This window comes from Sorex fumeus, unplaced genomic scaffold (genome assembly GCF_029834395.1).
Source record: "Sorex fumeus unplaced genomic scaffold, SorFum_2.1 ptg000043l, whole genome shotgun sequence".
Lineage (NCBI taxonomy): Eukaryota > Metazoa > Chordata > Mammalia > Eulipotyphla > Soricidae > Sorex > Sorex fumeus.
In genome coordinates, this window is record NW_026606100.1 from 2,955,016 (window position 1) to 2,963,099 (window position 8,084).

An 8,084-nucleotide genomic window follows, 5' to 3' on the forward strand; every position below is an offset into this window, starting at 1 on the left:
TGTTCTACTAGTTCTATTACCAGCAAGTTTTTTTTAAAAAAAAATATGTTTCCTTAAACACTTGGAGTCAAGAAGAAAAAAAAAGCTTACAGTCCCTACAGATTGCCTGCCTGTTAGTACGCTCCTCAATGTTCAGCTAAATCATCTACTACTCTGTCTGACCCTTAATTTTTTCTTTTGTTGTTGTTTTGACTTTGGGCCACACCTGGCAATGCTCAGGGATTGCTCTTGGCTCTGGACTCAGGAATCACTCCTGGAAGGGCTTAGGGGACCAGATGGGGAGCTGGGGATCAAGCCTGGTTGACTGTGAGCCAGGCTGGCTCCATACCCACGGTACTATCTCTCTGGCCCCTGACCTTTTATTTTACTGAACATCTGAAAAGACCTGCAAATACACTTGAACTTCTTGGTTCATTTATACACAGGTATCTTTAAAAATGCCTTCCTGGTCTGAGAGTGTGGCTCAGTGGTGTTAAGGCCCTGGGTTCAATCCCTGGTGTTTTCCAAGGTAAAAGTGAAAAGGAAAAGAGATGCCCTAATTTTCCCATGTATCTCTTTATGCAACTTCTTTATTTTCAAACTTTTTGTCTACTTATTTCTTGTTTCAGGTGCTAACTCAGTCCATCATAGCCACCATTTTTGCCTTGAAATGTTTTCTGCAGTTGTCACAGGGAAGCTACTCCAGTCTAAGCAGTGAGTAGTGTTGAATGAAACAAGGGCAAGCCCTGGCCCCAGTCTTTCAGGAACTTCTAAACAAATGGAAAAAGTCCAGCTGCAATTCTTTGATAATAAGATTTGCTACCTTCATCAGGAATGCAGACTACCAGCTTTATGGCTCCCATTAGGGGGTGGGTAACAAGCTGAGCAATTTAGGATACCACAGACTCTCCAAGTACATGGGAGAACTGCTTTCTCTGTTATACTTTAATTCTTGTCTAGATTCCAGAGTTGCACAAAACTTTATTCGGGTGTTTTTTGCTTTGTTTTGTTTGTTTTGCTTTTTGTTTTTTTAAGGTGAATGACTTTTGTGAAGGAGTGGAACTCTAAACATTTTCAGTAATAATCAATTTCTCTTTTCCTTTTTCTGAGGTGTAGGGTGCAGGGATTAACCCCAGGGCCTCATATATGCAAAAGGCCTCCACTACCACCCCGTTACATCCTCAGGCCTCCTCCTTTCCCTTTCTATATCCTTTATTGAATCTCCATATACTCTTAAAAAGCAAGCCTTAGAAAAAAATCTTCATTTCTTCAATAATGGTTGGAGGGATCACTCGGGATAGGAGATGTGTGCTGAAAGTAGATAAAAGATCAAACATGATGGCCTCTCCTTATCTGTATTGCAAACCTTAATTCCCATAAGTAGAGAAAGAGTAAGAGTAAAATTGTCCACCATAGAGGCAGGGGGAGGGGGAGGGTGGGAGGGATACTGGGAACATTGGTGGTAGAAGATGTACACTGGTGGAGGGGTGGGTGTTCGATCATTGTATGACTGAAACTCAAACATGAAAGCTTTGCAACTGTAGCTCATGGTGATTCAATAAAAAAAAAAGTTAAAAAATAAAAAATTAAGAGCCCAACCCTGGCACAGCCAGCTTCAGCCATAAAAATATTAAATAAATTAAAAAAATCTTAGTTTCAGGTATATGCTTTACAGATTGTCTTTAGGGTCTTTTTGTCACTGAAATTTGTTGCGTCAGTTTCTTTCTGTCTCTGTGTGTGACACTGTGGTTAATATGTTGACTGCTGAATGGTATTCCCGGAAAAGACTGCCTCTGGGAGACTGAGTAAACACTCACTATGGAAACATTTTGGTTCTGATGCTTTGACCGAGACTGTCTTACGTTAGTTATTGTTCAGTTTTTAGGTAACCATCCTGGTACTGTTAAAGCACCTAGCATGTGCAATGGGACTGGAGATGAAAAGGTGTGTTTGTGGGGGCTGGACCAGCTGGCACTTAATGCACAACAGAGAGCACCCAGATGGGCAGAGGGGGTGGGAGCATTTCAATGCACCATGAAGGAGTTAACAGTGGGAAATTACATGTGGATGATAAAAGATGGTTCAGATGGCTTCAAGTCTCAGAAGTTAGGATTAGATGCATTTTGAGGAAAGAGTGATTCTGATAGGAAACAATATAGAGTTCAGAAAAATGACAATGCCCAGTTGGATTCATATCTCATATGAGTATGCCCATCTGTTCCCCTGTGAGTTACTCTTGGATCAAGATAGGAATTGTTTTCTTTTAAATTTTCTTTTAGGGTCACACCTCGTGATGCTCGGGGTTACTCCTGGCTCTGCACTCAGGAATTATTCCTGGCGGTGCCCGGGGGACTATATGGGATGCTGAGAATCGAACCCAGGTCGGCTGCATGCAAGGCAAACGCCCTAACCGCTGTGCTATCACTCCAGCCCAAGATAGGAGTTTTAAGACTTTCTTCTGGAGTTTGGCATTATCTTCAAGTTTAGCTTGTGTTTTCCTAGCAGAGAAAAATTCCCACTGGATTGCCTGCCACAGGGTTGTGGGCTGCTCTGAGTCTGGCTCCTGACCTAGCCTGGTTTCCAATCTCTGCCTCCCTTTGTGCCTGGTTACAGGCCCTGGTCCTGCAGGGGCACTGTGGCAGGGCATGTGGCTTGTTTGACACAACCCCCTTGCCCCTAAATACAGTGAAAAGCATGGCTGGGAAAGATTATGGAGTGAATTGCTTCTGGTAGAGAAATCATGTTTTGCACAGGGAGTCTGAAAATTTCTGCTCTGTATGTCATGTAACTAATGTGGCTTTGTGGCCCATAAGATTTATCCCTCACGACTTCTCTGTCTCCCTACTTGTATCCCTTATATCACTTGTCATCTCGTTAATCTTTGATTTGCTCGAGCGGGCGCCAGTAACATCTCCGTTCATCCCTGTCGCGTGCTAGTGTAGCCCAATGGCATCTGCTCGCTCCAGGAACATGAAGAGCCTCAAACCTTTTGTTCAGGGTTTTGATGAAGAAGTCTCGTAGGTGGGCAGCCACGCATCCTTTTGATGTCCCGTGGAATCCAGTCGGTAACAGCTCTAGTCCAGCGGTCATCTCTAAATCCCATTACGTGTCCAGCCCATCTGATTTTCGATGCCTTGGCAAACGAGACAGCGGCCCTGATTCTTGATCATCGTCTAATTGGAACTCGGGATTCCTTCTCGCACTTGAGTGAAATGTGATATTCCAAGCATAGCTCTTTCAATTCTCTTTGGGAGACCCGAATAGCATTCTCATCCTGTTTTTGGAGGGCCCAGGTCTCTGAGGCATATGTTAGTGCAGGAAGAATGGTGGAGTAAAAAAAGGTGTGCCCAGGACTGGATGTTCTTCATCCTCTTAACAACTTCTTTGACGCTCTGAAAGGCGTTCCATATCGCTCTCTTCCTCCTGAGCAGTTCTGGCGCCAAGTCATTTGTCATATTGAGTTCTCAACCCAGGAACACATAGCTGCTGCATTCGGAGATGTTCGTTCCCTTGAGAGCAAATAGAGTGTCAGGGACTAGTTCGTTTTTCATGAACATAGTCTTGATGAGATTCAGCTGCAGTCCGACCTGTCCACACTCACGGTCGAAGTTGGCCAGCATTTGTTCTGCTTGGCTAAAGTTTGGTGTTATTAGAATGATGTCATCAGCGAAGTGGAGGTGGTGTAGTTGCCAACCATTTATCTTCACTCCCATTCCTTCCCATTCCAGTCATCGCATGACGTTCTCAAGGGTGGCACTGAACACTTCTGGTGAAAATCTTTGGTATCACCCTGCCAAATCCCTCTCTTGACATTGATGATCACTTCCTTGTAGCATCATGAGATCCTGGTGGTAAATACGTAATACATCTCGTGGAGGATCATGATGTGTTGAGTTTGAATGCCCTGTTTGGCTAGGGCTTCAATGACCGCTTTAGAATCAAAAGAATCAAAGGCCTTCTTTAAATTGATGAACGTTAAACAGAGCAGCATCTTGAAATCTTGCAAAACCTCTATGAGCTTGGTCACTGTGTTGATATGGTCAATCATGCTGAATCCTTTTTGGAACCCAGCTTGCTCGCATGGTTGTCCTTCATCTAGTGTTCTGCCTATTCTATTCAGGATGACTCAAGTGAACAACTTGTAGACGACGAACAGCAGGCAGATCTGGCGATAGTTGCTAATGTCGTGGATGTCTCCCTTTTTTTACAACAGAATGGTCCTGCTAGTTTTCCATTGGGACGGAAACTTGCATCCATACAGATAGCATGTGAAGAGCCAAGCCACTGTATTGACAAGTACTGGTGGCAGATTCTTCAGGTGTTCAGGTCTGACCTTATCTGGACTGGGTGCTGTATGCTTCTTTACCGACAAAATGCCCTGTCAGATTTTGGAAGGGAGAACTTTGGGAACGACATATCCATCCTGTGGAATTTGGTATGTGAGCAGATGGACATAGATATTGAAGAGATCCAAGCAGAAGTCATGGATATTCTTCTCCATTGCCCTTCTGGAAGATGTGATAGATCCATCAGAGGGCAGTCTTCTTGGTCTTGTAGTTGGCGAAGGTCAGGCAAGCGTTGAGAATACTTTTCCCGGCTTCTGCCACATTGACCAACACTGCTGCTCTTCTTTCTTTGAGGTCTTCCTTTATTGCTTTCCTGCACAGCTTTGTGAGCTCAGACGTTAGCTTGTGATTGCCTGAGGCTCACGCTAAATCACGTTGGCAAATGAACTTGAGAGTTTCCAAAGACAGGCATCTGTTTATGGCTTTCCCACTCTTGGCATTCCTCACACAGTCATGGAGGTGCTGAAACAGTTGATCATATTCCTGGTCGATGTTGTCAACAACAGCATCTTCCCACATGGCCGAAATAGTTTCAAAGAGTTCCCAGTTGGTGGTCATTCTGGGAGTTCTCTTCTTAAACTTTGCAGACCTTTCTCCCCACTTTGTAAAGTAGAATTTTGCATGAAGGAGACAGTGGTCTGATCCCATTTGGAATTTTGGGACAACAGCAACATCAGTCAGGCAAAACTGTCAATTGAATATGATATGGTCAATTTCATTGTGAAACTTTCCAATGGGAGACTCCCATGTCCAACATTTGGATTCGGCCTTCTGGAACTGTGAGTTACCATGGATGGTCTTGGTTGATATGATGAACTCAGACAGCCTCTCATCCTGTTCATTCCATTCTAGACCATGGGTCCTGATGTGGAGTTCTTCAGATGACCTCTTCTGTCCTAGCTTGGCTTTAAAATCACCTGATCTTGTGGTTTTCTTTATAGAACTTCACCAGCACCATGTAGAACTTCTCAATTTCTTCTTGATGTTGGATGTTGGTGCATAGACTACATAGATGTAGACACTTTGTGGCCACGCAGCACATTTAAGACTCTTAATACCCATTTTTCATGATTACCGCACTATATTTGTTGGGTTTCAAATATGGTGTGAACCATGGGAACACCTGGAAGGGTGACTGGAGGCTGCCCTAAAAGCCTCCATCCCTCTTGGAGAGCCCGGCCTGCTACCAAGAGTATCCTGCCTGCTCGGCAGAGTCTGGCAAGCTACCTGTGCCGTATTCAACATGCTAAAAACAGTTAAAAACAATGGGCCTCATTCCCCTGACCCTGAAAGAGCCCCCAATACAGGCAGCGTTAAGAAAGATGAGCAAGGTGGGGCTGATAAAATCTCAGGGCCGAACTAGGCTGCCAAAACGAAGGACTAAAATGACTATACTTTCAACGCACGTATGCTGGCATCAGAAGCATCCATTGAGAACCTGATGGTGCAAGCGCAGAAGATCAAGTACATCATCATTGGTCTGACTGAGACAAGAAGGCATCGATCACATCACGCCATTTTGTCACTGGAGAATTGTTCCTTGGAACATGCGACAATAGAGGCATCGGTGGTGTCAGTGTCCTTGTCAACACGAATTTGGCCATGAGCATTGATTGATTCAAATGCCTAACAACCCGAATCAGACGATTACGCTTGAATAGACCGTGGCTCACTGCCGGCAGTTTCTATCTTCCTTGTCTCCCTACTACATTAAAAAATTATCAATCCTTTGGGATTCATCTCAGATCTGCTCTTTCCATTAAATCTGTCCAGAACTACTTCTGCCTTTTCAGAACAACTGCTGTGTGTGGGGATCTTATTTGCGTTTTTTTTTTTTTGCTTTAATCAAAAAAGGTCAGATATTGTTGGAACTACCTAAAATTTACAAATGTGTAGTCTGAATAGATTTTTGCCTTTTCTTCCAGTTATTCTTTCCCTAGAGTTGTTTGTGTTTAAGTTATGGAAGGCAAAGACAGATATTTTCTTGAAAATACTTCGTGTGGTTATCGTACCATCTAAGTCGGCGGCAGTGGGGTTGGGGCAGGGTGGTGTTACTGCCATTTTGAAATGTTTGCACGTAAAACAGCATCTCAGAGGTGGCTGCATGCATCATTTTTGCCCCACAGTGTAGCCATCCAAACTGCCTGTTCTTCAGTCTGTGGCATGGACTTCGGGTGCCATAGTGCTGGGTGGTGAGGGGTGCTCTTGGACCTGGAATGGGAGGGGTGCCACAGTTCTGCCCTGTTCAGAAGCCTCAGGTCTTCCTTGGACACTGGGAAACTGGGCTGACTTACACCACTGGCAGTGGGCAGAAAGTTTTAATTTAGGGAGCCATGAGGACTGATTCTGATGAAAACGGAGACTTCTTAGCAAAGACAAGTTTCTTCAGGGGCTCCTTAGCAAGACTTCAGAGGTGAAGGTTGCCACATGGAAGTGCAGTTGACTGTGGGCCTTTGCCACATTGAATGAACTTAGGTTGTCAGTGGGGCTAGGGGCATTAGGACAGTTCACACGTAAGGAAAAACAGGACAGTCTGTGCCCACGTTTGGGTGCATGATGGCAAATTAACCTCCAAAGTCCTCATGGGGTCAGTTCTCTTCAGTATTTCCACGGTTGTTGAGATCCGCCCATTCTCTCTCAGGGCATGCTGAGGGGAGGTGGAAACTCCTCTTTACTCTGGATTGAAATGTTATTTCTTTTATCTAACGTCAGAGTTATTACCAAAGGGAGATGTTTTCACTAAGTCAGCATTGCCATTGCCTTGCCTGTTATCAACTCAGGAAAGCATGCCAGTGAACAGGGTTTTTTTTTTTTATGGTGATATAAGACAATTAGAGCAGCCACTAATCAAGGATTGGATAAACAACTCACCATGAAGCCTCGTTGTGAGATACAATCAAAATGCTAAGAATGAGGTCATCAGAGCTAGAAATGTGAAAGAGAGCCCTAGCAGACGGAGAAAGGGATTTTATAAGAAGCAATGTAATACAAATTAAATTATTTAGGTTCTGCTTTGGGGCAGGGGTTGGGGTTTGGGATGGAAACATCCAAAATATGGTGATGGGAAGGTGTAATGGTGGTGGGATTGGTATTTGAATATTAAATGTTATCAACTATTGTGAACTACTTTTGGGGGAAAAAAAACTTTTTTAAATTACAGGTGGGAAAAAAAGAAGCAGTATATATGTGTTTATGTTTAGAAGAGAACCATGTCTGCCCAATTTATCTTATTATATAACATTATGGTAAACTCTTCTATGCTAGTCCTATACTCTAGACTCTAGACTCAACATGGTGAGGTAGGCAATCATTGGTGTCAGCTTTAGAAATGAGGAAGCAGAGGCCTAGAGAAGGGTTGAAGCCTGTCCCAGCAGCTGAGCAGGTTAGGAGCAAAAGTGAGACTCCAGCCCGAAGTCCCTGCCCAGCCTCTGTGCGCTCTGCACTGTGTGAGCCTGTACCTACTGAGAGCAGTCGAGTGCCCTTATTCAACATCAAAGGCAACCCTAGCACTTCCGGATGTTATATGAGACGCGCACATGGGACGGGTACTGAACCACTTGTCGTCCAGATCCGTCCCTCACTCTGGATGTGGGTCCTGCTGTGTTCATTCACTTCAGGAGTTCTGCCTCCCTCACCAGAAGCCCCTGCCCTCTGACCTCTGACCCCCACCCCCACTCCCACCCCCACCTCTTCAATCCGTCATGCTGCTGTTAGGCTACTTTTCTTCTTCTTTTTCTATGTAGCTCTAAGGAACTTAAA